Source organism: Schistocerca serialis, chromosome 6 (assembly GCF_023864345.2).
Source record: "Schistocerca serialis cubense isolate TAMUIC-IGC-003099 chromosome 6, iqSchSeri2.2, whole genome shotgun sequence".
NCBI lineage: Eukaryota > Metazoa > Arthropoda > Insecta > Orthoptera > Acrididae > Schistocerca > Schistocerca serialis.
In genome coordinates, this window is record NC_064643.1 from 581,531,282 (window position 1) to 581,550,259 (window position 18,978).

Genomic DNA, 18,978 nt, shown 5'->3' on the forward strand with positions numbered 1-18,978 from the left:
CCCCCTTACGCTTCTAAAAAGGTGTCCCTTCAGCTCCATCTCTGTGATATGGCGTGTTTTCGCGTTCAGCAACTAGCCGCGCATCATACGATCTCTGAAACTAGGAAGCTGTCCATGAGGTTAGGCCATTATTTTCTACAAACTGTGTTTCTTTTAAAACGTGCAAGATACTTATCTTCAAAGAGCTCTCCCCAAAATGTGAGAAAGCGCCGCTGACCTCTTGCCTCCTGGCTTCAGTTCGGCTACTGGGCAGGGCTCGGTTGTAAAATACAGAATAGCCTGCTATCGTCCACGGTTGATCCCGGCGTCCCGACTTCTGTAGAGAGAACACCTGAGGCTCCAGTCTTAGATGATGGTAAGGGGCCGCCATTTTCGATGCATTCTCTGCTCTGCCTGTCCCAAACCCAGTGCATCGTACCTTCTTATGAACACAGAAATCATCCAAAAACTAGGGAGACCAGCACCATGGTAAATGTAAAGAAATGAAGCTAGAAAGAGCTCAGTACGGACAATTACTGTAATTCGATATACTTTAATAACATATTGCTGCTGAAATCTACACCGTTAGTACACACCAATAACAGAATCACCTTCATATTAATGGAAATATGCATGCCAATTTGCTTGCTGTGTTTCACCCTGATGGAGATGCAGACGTTTAGTCATCCTTTCAAGTACGAAATGATTAGCACAGCCGTGATGTTAGTCTACTATCGGAATATTGTCACTGCAGAGATTCCAGTGTTTCAAAACATTTTCCCTTCACCCAAAAGCCGATCATCATCCATCTTTTAAATAATTCAGATATATGAATTCTTTCACCTGAGACAGCAACAAGTGATATTTATCGTGACTTCTTTGATTCAGTTTATTTTCCTTCTTGCCTAAGAGGAACGACGAATCGTATAACGAGAAACATGCATTGCTAATCTCACATTTGAAAGGTGACCGCATTTGAATTACACTACAGTCTACAAGCACATTGCTACAAACACAGAACTTCCCAATGGTTGAGTGACACTGTCTCTCACAAGGTCATTTTGCAATATGTATAGCTAGGAACCAGAGCCTGTCTTAGTGCGAGGATTTTCAAGGCATTCAAGTAGCGCTAACTGATCACGTGCCGGCGTGTGATGAAGAAGGGTGTGATTGTGTGATCAGTAACTTCACTTAGATAACAGCTGCTCCAGAGACAAATCGCAGTTCGCAGATTCCGTGACTGGTGCTAACAGCCGGATGCGACCTACAAATTAAGTTTGTTATTCGGCGATTATACGCCTATAAATATAGCTGCTGCCAATCCACCCTCCACTCAGTGCATTGATAGGCCCGATGAATATTGACGTATCAGTGATTCGAGATCGATTTGCAGCACGGACTGTGAGCTATTGTATTCAAATCGAGGAAGCTTTATGTTTCAGTGAGAAAACTGTACGTATAGCCGACTACACATCGTTTATAATTTTTAAGAAAAGAAGTTTCCACTTTTGCAGAATACCGCTGAAATCCCCAGGAATAGGAGAAGGAATGGAACTCCTCGTGGAAGGCTAAGTCTCGGTTATGGCATCTTTCATTGTTTCTCAAAATTTGAATTTAGTTTTTTAAGGAGATAATCACAATTGAAAAAGGGCTAATTTTCCCCAGAGATTTCGAGCAATTGTGAAACAGTTAATGCCACCACAAGTTCAAATATTTTGCTTCAAAATATAATTTCAATTTTTTAAAGGGGAGCACAAAAAAATTAAAATTCTTAGCTGAAGCAGTGCTGAATGATTAATTAGAACAATTACAGAACTGACATATAAGGTTCTGGACAAATATTCAATACTGATCAGCTTGCGAATTTAACGGACCAAACAGTTAAGAAACTTTACAATTGTATTTAAAGCAATACCAAGACAGCAGTGGGCCCGAAACAATTCCAGAACAACAGCCCTTAAGAAAGATCTCTTTTAAGGGAATGAACTGATCAGCAAAAACACAAGCAAGGGGTTAAACAAAATCTCGGTACACGAGCCACTGAGTAACATGCGGGTAAAGGTTACTGAAGGGAAGCCAGACTCGACTTAGCTGACGAAGTGGTGTGAAAGGTGCCCGCAGAGGTAAGAGGCGGTGTCAGACCTCGCGCTGCCCAACAAACAGCATGCCGGGGTTCGCACCGCGCCGAGCAGACGCACTCGGCAATCACACAGCCACTCATTCTAGTACCGGATGCTCCCAGGCGCCACAACTGAGGCGAATAACGCTGTCAGGTAGGAAAGAGGGCAACGAAGGAATCGCCTAAGCAAGACAGGTCAAAATCAATCACACAGGCACAATAACCCTTCACCAAAGGCAGCGCAAGATCAATAAAGCCTCTTCAAGTAGCTGTAATTAAACGACATTTTCTTAACAACAACATAAATCAACTTACTGCCCACTAGGTTAGAATTTGAGAATCGATTAACTTGTGTATTAAACAAATTCATTCAGTAAAAGCTCTAAAAAAGACAAACCAAATTTAATACAATTTGCAACACCAATTAATTAAACCGAAAGTTGTTTTATTTTCAATTACTTTCCCTCCCCAAGATTTTTGGGTGTTGAGGCATGAATGTAAGGCCCTAGACGGGTGCAGACACATTCGAAACGCCAGTCAAGACTTTACCTCAGAATCAGACAGGGCCATGGCGAACAAGTAACCAATTTCTCCCTATTTACAGCCACAATAAATTCATTTAGGATGTGGCCAGGCCACGCATCTAAAACATAACTAAAATCAGTACATATTAAAACATGAACATATATTAAATGAATAACCCGGACTAAGCACAAATGAGCAGAAACTTGTATGATACTAGTACCCAGCGAGGAGAAAGTATTAAACAATAGTGACGTGCCCCGAAATCTGTAGCTCAGTACACTAGTCTGATATACTCTGTGAGGTCACTATGAAGGGCATATATCACGACTCGCACATGCACTTTTACAAATTATTTTGTTAAGAGCGACAAAGACTTTAAATTGGGGTGCCATTACAAATGGAAAAACTGAAGGCTATATTGAAACAAATACACTCACAGTAACAGTAATAAAATGCCGGACAGCAAAATGACACAAGAGGAAGGCAGAGTGGCGCGCCAAAAACTACTCACCGTTCAGCAACCATGTGATTGAGCGTCTCCCAAATGCACGAGGGAGCTGTAGACTCTCGCAGAAGGCGCACAGTGACCACGTTAATGCAGCATAAAAAGCCAACAATGTGGTGGGCTGATCCATTTAGACTATGAATGGAATGCACCAGAGAAACACCTGTCCCCATAGATCAACCTACCACCGCAAGGCTTCCCGTGTACGAAGCAACACACGGGCACCTCCTCCTCGTGCCCAAGCGGTCGTCTCTTCCTCTCTCCCTCTCCTCGGAGTGACCACTCTTGCCCTCGATTCAGAGATCACTGCAAAACTCGCAACGGCGCTCCAGAACGGTGAAGTCGCGCCAATAGACCGTGAAGCAGATGTCGATACGAGTCAGCATGGTTCAACTGTAATATAACACTGCCGGTGATGTGTAACTATAGTAGACAAAAAGTAAGTTACTTCCAAGAACCATGTAGACAATGCAGTACAGAGTTTAAAACAATCTCTAGCCTTGATAATGACTTCAGTTCGGAGAGAAAGAGAGCCCAGAAGTTTCTTTGTGTACGCCATATCCAGATGAACCCACTCATTGACGATTAGATCCCTCAGAGCTATCTACCCAAATGCTGGAATAATGATTGCTACGTTTCCATTGTTCGAAAGAGACGCAGACATTATCTAATGGATTAAGGTACAGGAGGGTGTCTGAAAGCTCATCAAACCAGTGACGTATTCGTGTTGCCCTGCAATCACTGCTGTTATGATCTTAGAAGACAACTATGCTCATCTAGAAGATACAGAATAAATGACAACATTGAATCACTGCAAATGATTAAACGAACATCCCCGCTCATATTCACGGTACCTTGAGTACATGGACCCAAGTGATGGCAAGAGAAACACGCACGACCTGAGATATGCTCTTCACACACACTGCGGGTTAAAAGCCCTTCGAGACGGACCAGCATTCTTTGGCGACAGCAATTTTTGTCCGTTTCCAACTTAATTATTAGTGACTGGGGGTGACAACCGTATCCGGCTCCTGCCGGTTCGGATCTTTTCATGACCATCATTCTTGTTACGTGATACGAACTGCGACTGGTATCCCGATTAGTTGTTGACAAGTCGCACTGTTCTCGTTAATGCGTTAGTGAATAAAAGACAGCAGAAGAAAAGCTGAAGTTTTAAATTGCCCGTTTAAGACATCGTGGTAACATTAAGAGTGCAACGGGAATTCCACTGTTAAATGCAGAGGAGAGAGCAGATAGGTGGAAAGAATACATTGAAAGCCTCTATGAGGGTGAAGATTTGTCTGATGTGATAGAAGAAGAAACAGGAGTCGATTTAGAAGAGATAAGGGATCCAGTATTAGAATCGGAATTTAAAACAGCTTTGGAGGACTTACGGTCAAATAAGGCAGAAGGGATAGATAACATTCCATCAGAATTTCTAAAATCATTGGGGAAGTGGCAACAAAACGACTCTCCACGTTGGTGTGTAGAATATATGAGTCTGGCCATATACCATCTGACTTTCGGAAAAGCATCATCCACACAATTCCGAAGAGCTGACAAGTGCGAGAATTATCGCACAATCAGCTTAACAGCTCATGCATCGAAGCTGCTTACAAGAGTAATATACAGAAGAATTGAAAAGAAAATTGAGAATGTGCTAGGTGACGATCAGTTTGGCTTTAGGAAAAGGAAAGGGACGAGAGAGGCAATTCTGACGTTACGGCTAATAATGGAAGCGAGGCTAAAGAAAAATCAAGACACTTTCATAGGATTTGTCGACCTGGAAAAAGCGTTCGACAATATAAAATGGTGCAAGCTGTTCGAGATTCTGAAAAAAGTAGGGGTAAGCTATAGGGAGAGACGGGTCATATACAATATGTACAACAACCAAGAGAGAATAATAAGACTGGACGATCAAGGACGAAGTGCGCGTATTAAGAAGGGTGTAAGACTAGGCTGTAGCCTTTCGCCCCTACTCTTCAATCTGTACATCGAGGAAGCAATGATGGAAATAAAAGAAAGGTTCAGGAGTGGAATTAAAATACAAGGTGAAAGGATATCAATGACACGATTCGCTGATGACATTGCTATCCTGAGTGAAAGTGAAGAAGAATTAAATGATCTGCTGAACGGAATGAACAGTCTAATGAGTACACAGTATGGTTTGAGAGTAAATCGGGGAAACACGAAGGTAATGAGAAGTAGTAGAAATGAGAACAGCGAGAAACTTAACATCAGGATTGATGGTCACGAAGTCAATGAAGTTAAGGAATTCTGCTACCTAGGCAGTAAAATAACCAATGACGGACGGAGCAAGGAGGACATGAAAAGCAGACTCGCTATGGCAAAAAAAGCCATTTCTGACCAAGAGAAGTCTACTAATATCAAATACCGGCCTTAATTTGAGGAAGAAATTTCTGAGGATGTACGTCTGGAGTACAGAATTGTGTGGCAGTGAAACATGGACTGTGGGAAAACCGGAACAGAAGAGAATCGAAGCATTTGAGATGTGGTGCTATAGACGAATGTTGAAAATTAGGTGGACTGATAAGTTAAGGAATGAGGAGGTTCTACGCAGAATCGGAGAGGAAAGGAATATGTGGAAAACACTGATAAGGAGAAGGGACAGGATGATAGGACATCTGATAAGACATGAGGGAATGACTTCCATGTCACTAGAGGGAGCTGTAGAGGGCAAAAACTGTAGAGGAAGACAGAGATTGGAATACGTTAAGCAAATAATTGAGATGAAGAGGTTAGCACAGGAAAGGGCCGCATCAAACCAGTCAGTAGACTGATGACCAAAAAAAAAAAAAAAAACAAAAAAGAAATCGTTCACGCTGGAGGACAGTACGAACATACCGTCGTTTCACTGGAGCACAGACTCCCGCGTGGATGTCACGGAAACAAGCATCTGTGTCGTACAGAAGCAACTGAAAGAGTTGAAAACAAATAACGCCTCAGATCCCGATGAAATCCGTGTTCGGTTTTACAGAGACTACTCAGTGGGATTGGCCCCTTACTTAGCTTGCAATTATCGCCAATTCCTCGCTAGCCTAAAGTTCGAAGCGACGTCAAAATTGTGCGTGTGACTCCCGTATATAAGCAGGACAAACGAACGGACCCGCATAATTACAGACCAATATTCTGAACAGTTCTTGAACACTTTTTGTGTTCGTATATAATTTACTATATTCCTTCGAACCGAAAAGCTTCTGTCCATAAATCAGCACGGATTTAGAAAACATTGCTCTTGAGAAGCTCAGCTTGCCTTTTTCTCGCACGACATCTTACGAACCATGGGTGGAGGTTCAAATGGCTCTGAGCACTATGGGACTCAACTGCTGTGGTCATAAGTCGCCTAGAACTTAGAACTACTTAAACCTAACTAACCTAAGGACAGCACACAACACCCAGCCATCACGAGGCAGAGAAAATCCCTGACCCCGCCGGGAATCGAACCCGGGAACCCGGGCGTGGGAAGCGAGAACGCTACCGCACGACCACGAGATGCGGGCATGGGTGGAGGGTAACAGCACATTGCATATTCCTAGATTTCCGGAAGGCATTTGACGCGGTGTCCCACTCCGGACTATTGATGAACGCCCAGATATGTGAGTAGTTAGAAGACTTTTTAAGTAATAGAACTCGGTACGTTCTCCTCGACGGCGAGTGTTCGTCAGGAACAAGGGTATCGTCAGGAGTACCCTAGGGAAGTGTGATGCGACCACTCTTATTCTCTGTATACATAAATGATCCAACAGATATGGTAAGTAGCAATTTACGGCTGTTTGCTGATGATGCTGTGGTATACGGGAAGGTGTCACCGTCGATTAACTGTAGGAATATACAAGATGACTTAGACAAAACTTGTAGTTGGTGTGTTGATTGCAACTTTCTCTAAATGTAGAAAAATGTAAGTTAATGCGGATGAGGAGGAAAAATAATCCGGTAATTTTCGAATACAGCATTAGCAGGAAGCTTCTTGACACAGTCACTTCGATTAAACATCTAGACGTAACGCTGCAAAGCGATATGAAATAGAACGAGTACGCCAGGTTGGAAGTAGGGAAGGTGAATGCTCGAATTAATGTGACTGGGAGAATTTTGAGAAAGTGTAGTTCATCTATAAAGGAGACAGCGTATAGAGTGTTTGGGATCCCCACCAGGTCAAATTATAGAAAGAAACAGAATCATTTGAGAGGCAGGGTGCTAGACTTGTGATCGGTAGTTTCGATCAGCACGCAGGTATAAGTATTATGGAGATGTTTCAGGAACTCAAATGGGAATCCCTGGAGTCTCTGCGAGGCAGTATTGCGGAAATTTAGGGAATCGCCATTTGAGACCGACTGCAGAACGATTCTACCTCCACCAACGTATATTTCGATTAAGGACTACGAAGATAAGATACAATACCGTAGATCAGAGTCACATGGAGACGTAGAGATAGTCGTTTCTCCCACGTTCTGTTTGCGAGTGGAACGAGAAAGGAAATTGCTGCTAGTGGTTCAGTGTACCATCCGCCAAGCGCCGTACGTAGATTTTGATGTAGACGCCAGCCAGGAAGCAAATGACAGGAATGTCACGTTCGCTGTTATCAGTCCATTTCTCCTCGAAGGGGCGGCAGTAATCTTACAGCCAGTGCGACGAACGTAAATTTGGCTTTGAGCATGAAACCAAGGGGAAACGCTTCACACGCTTCCTGATACAACGTACAAATAAGTTTAGACAGTTTCTAAGGTTGGTACCGCTTCTTAACAACCTTCTACTATTGTTGCCGAAGCATACTCAGTGTACGGTACCAGCAGAAAAATTCTGTTGAGAAGATAATAAATTTCTCAAGTTTCATGGGAACGGGAAATCAGGATTCTTGCTGATATTCATGCTGAGAGTTACTTGCAGCGTCTCATGTGGGCAACTGGGACTAAGGCACGGTTGCAGCCACGCATCACCGATTAACTCCCGGAAACCGCAACTTCAGAATGCGCCGAGCGGGCCATGGGACCCACCCCTGGATGCCACCCAACTCTTGGGCAAAGTTTTGTCGTACACGGCAGTGACCACGGGCAGTTCCACAATCCTCTTCCTCGTGTGAAAACCTTTCGGCCACCACCCAACAATCTGTACTACCCTCTTTAATTTAAACAGAAACGCAACTAAATGCATTCAGAACAGTGAAACCATCTGTGTCAATCATGCTACAGTTTCTTCAATTTGCATACGTTTAAAAAAAAGTTTTTGAAACCATTCCTTCGACTAGAAATCTTTGTCAACAGACAGGATGCCTAATTACTCAACTATAAAACCAGTTTGGTGGTTTAAGACAAGATTAACGTTTTCTCTTGTAATCTTCGTTTCGTTTACACTTGCTATTACAACTAAATATGGAACCTAGCTCTATACGGGACACAGATCTGAACATCACGGAAAGACAGGCAAATAAGCTTGGAGTAACTAGTAATAACACGGGAAATTCGAGTCATTTATGACAACGTGTTTTTTCTTTTGTTTGTCAGTTTATTAAATAGTTAATTGGAAGTCTTTCATCATATACACCAATGAACTGTAAACATAACATGTAGTGGCTTGGAAAGCTATTTGTCTAAACGCTTTTATTTTGTTAGCACAAAGTTGTAATTTTATTTTTTATTATTTTTACCTTACTTCTCTTAGACGTTTCAGTAAAATCCATACAGCAGAATGTATATTATATAAAAAATATATGTAAACATTTTTTAACTTTTGGAGGAGGACTGCACTATATAGGCCAAAGACAATATTTGTTGTTGAATGAGTCGAGCAGTTGCTGTAAGTTGCTGACAGCGAGTTTGTAGTTTTAATACAGCTGTGTGCACTTGTGGTGTATAGAGAAAAACATGTGGCTTGGTATATGTGTGGGTCCGATGCATTGAGAAGATGCAGGAATACATTCATTGTCATGGGTTGTTAAACATAAAATCTCCATGGAGACGCTGAGGGGGAGAGAAAGGTACCAGACTGTATCTGAATTCATAAATGAATACGTATACGCGGACAAGTCGACCAATAAACTTCGTAGTGCGTAACACTCATTTTTTTCGATTTTGTTTCACTTTCATCAATTACACTGACTTCAGTAAAGTTCAGTTTTTAAATCGTTTCTTAAACCCATCATAATAAATTAAAAACCACTGTAAATAGTACGAAGGTAACGAAAATGGAAAGATACATTTGCTCCATTAATACTATTAGGCAGAGAAGTTTATGTTATTTTGCTTCAAAAATACTTCCCTATAATATCTCTTACTTAAAGGGGATTACCGTCAAAAATGTTCAAATGTGTGAATTCCTAAGACACCAAACTGCTGAGGTCATCGGTCCCTAGACTTACACACTACTTAAAATAACTTATATTAAGAACAACACGCACACACACACACACACACACACACACACACACACACACACACACACACACACACACATGCCCGAGGGAGGACTCGAACCTTTGGCGGGAGGGGCCACTCAATCCGTGACATGGCGCCCTAGACCGCACGGCCACTCCGCGCGCCGATTTCAGTCGCGTCAATGAACCTTACTAGTCGCACACTACATCTTGATATTTCAATAATTGTAGCATTATTTTCGTGCATGATCATAACATTAATAGTAACAGCAATAATAACAACTATAAAATTTTCAAATATTTGTGGTGTAAAAAGTCCACAACAAGCTGGGTCAACGAAGGAAAAAAAGCATTTAGAAAGAAACAATGTAAAAATAGAATATATAAACAGCAGTGAAGCCTTCTGGGAAAAAGTATTGAAAATGGAAGGATTCCAAGGCAGGGTAGCTAAAGAGACCGGTTCGGAATAAATACAGCGAACAGATGGAAGCATACTGGAAAAAATGAAAAGAACAAAGACCAAAGAACTGAAATTTGGACGTGGTCCTCAGATAGCCTATTCGTAGTAAAGAAGAGAAATAATAATTATATTAATAACAACAGACACTAATAATGGTAATAATAACTGACACTAATAATGAAAAAAGTTATTGCCACTAATAATAATTGTAATTTCAGTAAAGGCAAATAAGCATGGCATAAATTTGTTTATAACAAATTTGCATACATGTTTAATATAAAACAAGCGGAACGCATGTAGGAAGAGCTGAACATTGAAATGACAGTGACAGTGACTGTTATGAAAGAACAGAATTGAAATAAAAAACTGTACCAACACGGAGAAGGTAAAAGATGAGGAGGGGGGGGGGGAGGTACTGGCGAAAGTATCTGCAGACTAATATTTGGGTGGGGTGACTATTGTGATTGAAGGTGGGAAGCAATTTCATTTCTCGTATTTTTTAAGGAAGATTTTCTAAACGGCGGCTTCCTGATACACAAAATGATTTTGAGTACACGGCAGTGTTATCTGATAGTACAAAGAGAATTTTACTTTGTTGTGAGCGAGTATTTCTGTTGTGATGTTCAGACAGAAGTGTAAGAGTGGAAGATAAATAAGAGAGAGAACTGATCGGGAAGACGATAGACCAGAGTATGGTAGTCTCTACGCTCATCGGTGCGCAACCATGATAATTATTTGTAGGCAGAAGAGGTATGGTCAAAATAGCATGCGTTGCAAGCTTTCATCACCAGTTCTAGCCTGCTTGAGCTTTCGTACGAAAGTGCTTGGAGGAGTCTGTTGTAGAATAATGGAACATGTTTTGTGTTCTCGTATTATGACGTTCTTAGATAATACAAATCTCCTTCATCATAACCAACATGGATTCCGCAAACAGAGATCATGTGAAACTCAGCTCGCCCTATTTGCCCAAGAAATTCACAGTGCCGTAGACACTGGCGAGCAGATTGATGCCGTATTCCTGGACTTCAGGAAGGCATTTGATACGGTTCCGCACTTACGTTTAGTGAAAAAAATACGAGCTTACGGAATATCGGACCAGGTTTGTGATTGGATTCAGGATTTCCTAGAAGAAAGAACACAACATGTCATTCTTAACGGTTCAAAATCTGCAGATGTAGAGGTAATTTCGGGAGTTCCGCAGGGAAGCGTGATAGGACCTTTATTGTTTACAATATACATAAATGACTTAGTTGACAACATCGGTAGCTCCGTGAGGCTATTTGTAGATGACACGGTTGTCTACAAGAAAGTAGCAACATCAGAAGACTCGTACGTACTCCAGGAGGACCTGCAGAGGATTAATGCATGGTGCGACAGCTGGCAGCTTTCCCTAAACGTAGATAAATGTAATATAATGCGCATACATAGGGGCAGAAATCCATTCCAGTACGATTATGCCATAGGTGGTAAATCATTGGAAGCGGTAACGACCGTAAAATACTTAGGAGTTACTATCCGGAGCGATCTGAAGTGGAATGATCACATAAAACAAATAGTGGGAAAAGCAGGCGCCAGGTTGAGATTCATAGGAAGAATTCTAAGAAAATGTGACTCATCGACGAAAGAAGTAGCTTACAAAACGCTTGTTCGTCCGATTCTTGAGTATTGCTCATCAGTATGGGACCCTTACCAGGTTGGATTAATAGAAGAGATAGACATGATCCAGCGAAAAGCAGCGCGATTCGTCATGGGGACATTTAGTCAGCGCGAGAGCGTTACGGAGATGCTGAACAAGCTCCAGTGGCGGACACTTCAAGAAAGGCGTTACGCAATACGGAGAGGTTTATTATCGAAATTACGAGAGAGCACATTCCGGGAAGAGATGGGCAACATATTACTACCGCCCACATATATCTCGCGTAATGATCACAACGAAAAGATCCGAGAAATTAGAGCAAATACGGAGACTTACAAGCAGTCGTTCTTCCCACGCACAATTCGTGAATGGAACAGGGAAGGGGGGATCAGATAGTGGTACAATAAGTACCCTCCGCCACACACCGTAAGGTGGCTCGCGGAGTATAGATGTAGATGTAGATAGATTAGTCACTCTACGAACTTCTTTTTAAGCTCGAAAGAAAAGGCCTTTTTCTATTTCAATAGTGAATGAACTGACGATGACACCTTCTAATAGCTGCAGTTGTGTCAGTCTTAGTGAAGGTAGAGAATTAACTCCAAGTCATAATGAGATTTTCACTCTGCAACGGAGTGTACGCTGATATGAAACTTCCTGGCAGATGAAAACTGTGTGCCGGACCGAGACTCGAACTCGGGACCTTTGCCTTTTGCGGACAAGTGCTCTACCATCTGAGCTACCCAAGCACGACTCACACCTCGTCCTCACAGATTTACTTCCGCCAGTACCTCGTCTCCTACCTTCCAAACTTTACAGAAGCTCTCCTGCGAACCTTGCAAAACTAGCGCTCCTGAAAGAAAGGATATTGCGGAAACATGACTTAACCACAGCCTGGGGGATATTTACAGAATGAGATTTTCACTCTGCAGCGGAGTGTACGCTGATATTAAACTTCCTGGCCTTTTGTTAACCCCAAGTCCTTTGTAGATCAAGAAAACGTTATGTCTGTGCCATTCAAGGTTAAAGGCAAGCGAGAATCTCTGAACCGCATGGTAACAGTCTTTTATGAGAGACTAAGACTATTTGCGTTTTAGATGCGTCCAATTTCAAAGGTATGTTCTGCACGTACTCAGATAAGGAAGGTAGATGAGAGTTGACCAACCGAATGGCAGTTCACAAATTTGTTAAACTTTCACTTAAGTATAAGTGAAGGTCGTCAGCGCGTAGGTGATATTTGTAATCGGAGGCAGTGGTTGATACATCATTTACCTGTAATGAGAAAAGTAATGGGCCCAATACTGATCCTTGTAGGGCCCCTGGTGATAGGTATCTCCACTGCGATCTTCTAAGTACAATCATTACACACTATAGGCGGAATGTAAGGAAAGAGTAGAACCACCGTACAGTACTTGAAGAAAACTATCAGTATAATGAGTGCATAAATTGTGCATATCTTGGTGCATAACTTCGTAGCGTTTTTCCATAGGTTTAATAAACACAACAGTTACACATAATAGAGACGTTGGTCATTAATAATATATTCTCCTTCATTACTTACAACAAACTGCCAACACCGGGATAATTTTTCGATTCTGCGACCGTAGAAATCATGTGTTCTTGAGGTGAAAATCTCGTCGAGCCATATTCGGAGCACTTTTCATCCATAAACGAAGTTTCTTGAATGTTGTTCGAGAGAGAGCGACAAAGGTGAACATCTGACGGAACAAGATCATTTGAATAAGGTGGGTGTGGAATGACTGCCCAACCAAGCTCCTGTATCGTGCGTTTTGCCAGTCTAGCAGAATGCGGGCGGGCATCGTCGTGGAATAACTTCACTTCACGCGGTCTTCCTGGTTGATGTTCTTGAATGCGTCTGCAAGACATCTCACTTGTTGACAATACATGTCAGAAGTGATGCCCACACCTAGGGGAAGTAATTCATAATATACCACACCGTTGCATTTCCACCAGATGCATAACATTATCTTGCGTGAATGCGAAAAGATCTTTGTAAGGGGAGTTGCTGCTTTGTTTGGACTCAACCATTCCTTTTTTTTTTTTTTTTATTGATGTCAGCATAAAGACACGGATTCTCGTCATCAGTAACTATAGAGGATAGGAGTGGTTGGTGTTATTCAAGAACCAATTGACGACGAGCTATCACAAATCCACATATGACCTTCCGCTGATATTTGTGATTTTGGCTTGAAGCACATGGTACACGTGTACCCCATATTTGAACCTTCCCCATTGCATGTAAATGTCGCACGATGGTGGAAAGATGAGAGCTCATTAGATCTGCCAGTTCTCGGGTACACTGATATGGATTAAACGATTTTCATTACATTTGCCAGTTCTCTAGTATACGGACGTGGATTATTGTGGATTAATGAGTTTAAATGATTTTCATTAAACCATAAACATCTTCCTGAACCTGGAGAGTCATCAATGTCGAAACGATCCTCCTTAAAACCTCCGTGCTCTGTCCAGTGGCACAATCCCCATACACGGGGAAAATGTTTCTGATTGCATTCGCTGCTGTCACCTCTCTACTGAACTCAAATAGAAGATGTAACGTGTCAGGCAAATCCAACACCTTCCATGAAATATGTAAGGTGTCAGGCAAATCCAACACCTTCCATGAAAACCCTGACATGATAAGCAAATCCGGCAGTATGTCACATAGCTCCGAATAAATCCTGACATTAAATTAACCAAAGTAATACGATGAACGAGTGAGCAAATGGAATACCACAGACTAACACAAGAACACCTAAATGCATGTCTTACCTTCCCACCGTGAAACAGGCGCAGTTCCGAGGGAAGAAACGAGAACAGAAGCCGAGAGCAGAACCGTGTTAAGCTAGAAGGCCCTACGATGAGGGACGGACACCCACGTCGCCAGCCAACCACCAGGACCACCCCTCAGCCCATGTTAAAAGATAGAGCCCTCCAGAAGAACAGTATAGATCTTACAATAACACTAAAAGGGCCACACCAGCTGCAAGTTTTAGCGTGAGACTTTTTCGGGTCTCTGTTTCGTTGCAAACGTTGAAAACATTGCCCCACCACGAAAAGTATAACGTTTCTCATTGGATAGACAGAAATTTTGCAGGCGGAGCTTAAGCTTAACATTGAGACCCTGATTGGTCAGATGAAAACACAGCCAGATAGTTTTTTTTTAAACCAATTTCGGTACATTGTAGTAAGGAGAAGTTACGAGGGAGTTGCTTCCGAGATGGCGAGGTGCATGGAGCTGTGCCGTCCGCCGCCCCCTGACGAACACCGACAAGGTAATGAATGCACGCGATGCCGCATTTTTGAGCGCATAAGACTTCACTCAGAACTGCAGAAGTCTCATCTGTTACGTCCTCATGGTATTCACATTTGCTATGTAAGTTAAAATCTGAAATGCGATGATTTTTCTGTTGTATAATTATTGAGAAGCCACATCAGCCACTGTAATTTACGACAAGTTAGATAAGTAATTGAAGATACTTGAGGGTCACTGTAGACCGTTTTGATAGTTTTCTCTTTTGTGAAACTCAATTTAAAGCTAGATTATAGATGTGATATGGCATAGGTCATCCTTCGATCCATTGTAGAACTTGTAAACCCACTCAGGGAATATTCGTTCACATTTTTGTTGAACGCAGTTGGTTTTTATCATCCTGTATTAAAATATTTCCTTGATCAATAGTGCAATTTACAAACAATGTTTTGTGAGTAGAATAAAATTTCCAGTGGTAAACTTAACTGCTTTTTCGACGTTATTTTACCAGCTAACTAAAAATAGGAAAGCCTTGAACCCCTTCCACTAAATTTATTTAGTATTAAGATTCTTTTACAGGGAGTGCAGTGGAGCTGACGCTGAAATCATTAAGTATTTGGTTATATCATCGCTAGTCTCACTGAAGTCCTCTGAACTCTACATTTCATGTGTGGTCTGGCGTCTCCTTACCAGCAACAGGTCCCAGGTTCCAACTAGTCAATTCCCTAAAAAACACGCTCAGAGTGTCGTTGGGCGAAAGTGGTAGGGAGACACGACTTAGAAAAAACAGACACCACGCAGAAGGTTAGAAAGATCTGTCGGAAATCATCCGATTTCTGCACTAACATCTACAGCTTCACTCACTGTCTCCAAGAGACAAAATGAAAACGCACACACCAAAACAGCAACAGTGACCTACAAACAATAATTGGCAATCGATAAATAAACGCCTAACAAACGGAATACCAACATACAAAACAAAATCACTATGAACTTAAGCACCAAACTAAAGAAAGTCAAAGTCAACAGTGTGGTTTGCTGAAATCCAAAAAGCACATTGTAGTCACATGTTGTATAAGTGTAACCTGTTTCAATTCGCCTGTCATTTTTATGAGAGCGGTCGTCGTTGTGCGATTTTTCCGGACACGACTGGTATTGATCTAAAAGGTTATTTAATGTTAAGTATTTCGTATGCTGTTCGTGGACTATGTATTCTAAGTCTTGGATAATGCTGGCAGAATGCTGGCGGTCCTGTAATCGGAAGGCTGTTTGGCGGATTCCAAGTCGGATAATGGCTTTATGAGGACCTGCTTCCAGGCTGTTGGAATGATGCAGGAGGTCAGAAAATGTCTCAAAATAACCGTTATTTAGGGTAGTATTGAATACACGAGAAAACTGATCATTTGCACTGTTTTATTATCATGTCCTGCAGCCGTTGAACGAATACGTTCAAGTATATTAATGGCCGTTTTCTTTTGTAAGAATTACTGATACTTTAAAGGAGTTAATGGTTTGAGCACTTATACATTCTTCGAGTAAAGATGTCGGCGTGGCGAAATTCTCGTTTAAATCCTAGACAGGAAGTAGGGGCTTAGCTGCAGATTTAGGTTTGCCTATTCTTAGACCTCACAGATTTTTCCACAGGAAAAGTCAGTTAGCGAATGGGCACACCTGAGTTTTGTATTTCTGCGTTGTGCCATAAGGAAATGAAGGAAAATTAGATAGGTCACCGCTTGAAGAGGCAATGTATTTCAGTAAGGATTTAAAGGGTAGAGAAGGGAATCGGAAGGAGAGGAAGAAGATGATATCAGTTAGAAGGCAAGATGGAAAGTTATAGCTACGCGGAACGGAAACCCGAACTGAACCTGCTACAAGGCAGAATGTTCTGTCGCTGTATTCGACTGAGAAGCTGCATAGTCCTTCCCTCGCTTGAGGTATTTGTACCCCAGGGACAATGGCCAGCAGGTAGACACGTCCGAGGCCGCTTAACGGTACACTCGCGGCTTATGAGAGAACAGTGCAGAACTGAACCCCGGTCGGCCACCCGTCGTAAGCTAATGGTCTGAGCGGCATTATGCAGCTGATTGTCTTTGCGAAATGACAGACAGGAGCGGCTACATACACACTAGTTCACAGTTGACGCGGTACGAGTCCCGACAAAGGCGAGCATAGCTCTTGGGGAAGCGGCTCGTGAAGCTGTTTGTCTGACCGGCAGGCGACGCTTCAGCCTCTGCTATTGGCGAGATGTGAGGGGATAGGAAGCTGTCAGGCTGTCAAAAGGGCAGCAGGTAGTAGAAAGGCTTACTGCGAGTGGTTTTCCCCAGACGAGTGACCGCTACTGCTCCACACGTGGTGTGTGGGTGCTGCCACAGCCCAAACGGAAGAACCAAAGAATTCCTCGACAGCCAAACATGTAAATAAAGATACAGAACAGGCAATGGCACCGCATGAAAAAGTGAAACGAAGTGAAGAAGCACATCTAAACGCTCACTCCGTAGATATAGTAATACTTTAGATACTAACGATGAAATACACGACTGTATGTAGTTTATACAAAAACCAATCACTTCAAAATTTTTAAGCCAGACTAAAGAGGAAGTTGTGATGAAGCAAGCTGGGATAATTTCACTTCTCCTCTTGTTTTTCCATCTGCTCCTTAAATTCGTTATTTTTTTTTTTTTTTACCTTTTACTAATTATCAGTAACATACCTGAGTATAATATGCATTTTTATAAAAGAGAAAGATTGGTTCTCAGTTTAAAAAATATAACACAAGATCTAATTTTGTGCTTAGTTTTAGGTATGTAATTGATTTTCTAATTTGTTTCAACTATTCCTAGTTAGTATGTTTAGTTATATAGTGAAATCAGCAATTGCTACGTAACGTAAGGTCTTTTCTTCATGTATGAACAAATATAAATTCTGTACTAATAATAAACATTTGGAGGAACAACGAATAGTGTTCTTAAAGGTTCTATTTGGCTCTATTCGAAAACATGTAAGCAAAGCCAGCCCTTAATTAATTCCAAAGTGATTAACAGTTTTGTCAAAAATGTTGATTACATAAACAAATAATTCGTCTTAAGCCTTGTAGTAGAAGGAAATGTTAAAAAGAACCAATTTCTCGATGTAATCAGTTAATTTAATGAGTTAAGTTTTAACTGTGATTTCTGTAAATTTAAGGATACACGATACTTTTCAAGCGCAATATTATGTAAAAATCAACATCTATTTCTTTCAGGCACTGCTTATAATGTAGATGTTTTACAGATTTTTTGTTGATGTCAGGTAATACAGCAGATCCTCTAAACAAATTGGAAGCATTTAAAATATTTTTGACCCTCCTTAGGGTTATTAAATAAATTACAAAGAAATTGATTCAATTCTTTTTCCAAAATGCTTCCTCAAATTGAGGTAACATTTAATCCGAGGTTATACATTTGAAGGAGACCAAATTTTTACCAGATATGCATGACATGATGGCTAAGGTACCACACTTATTTAATTCCACCTATTATGTATAGTACAAGGATAAAAATATAACATCTTACATTTTAATTTTTATAATTTTTTCCTAATAAAAATGTTATTTTTTTTATAATTTAGTTGATTCGGCAATAAAGCTCAGTTCTGTTACATACGTACGGACTATTGCAAGCTACAGAAAAAATTAGAGCAACGCTTTATAAACTTTAGGAAATATTTGTACCTGAATTCTGAAAAATATAACTTGTGGGAAATTGTGAATGAAGACATGAATCCAATTAAACTGTGCCTCAGAACACTCCTGAAGCATAGTCTTCATAGTCTTCATCCTGCAGCATTTCTTCATCTTCAAGCTTCATCTTGGCATTCCTTTTAGCACTTCTTTGTTAACTTGAAGAGCGAATCTTTCATCTTCACGTACCCGTTGTCTGTCACACACAAGTAATTGATCTTCCACATTAGAGTCACATTAGAGCCACATTTTATGCCTAAATTTCTCAGGACCTCCAACCTTCCTATCGATCAATCATTGAAATATATCACTGCATCTAGTACACCAACTTTTAACGTATTTAGTCTCAGAAAAACATCTTTCCCATATGCAATGGT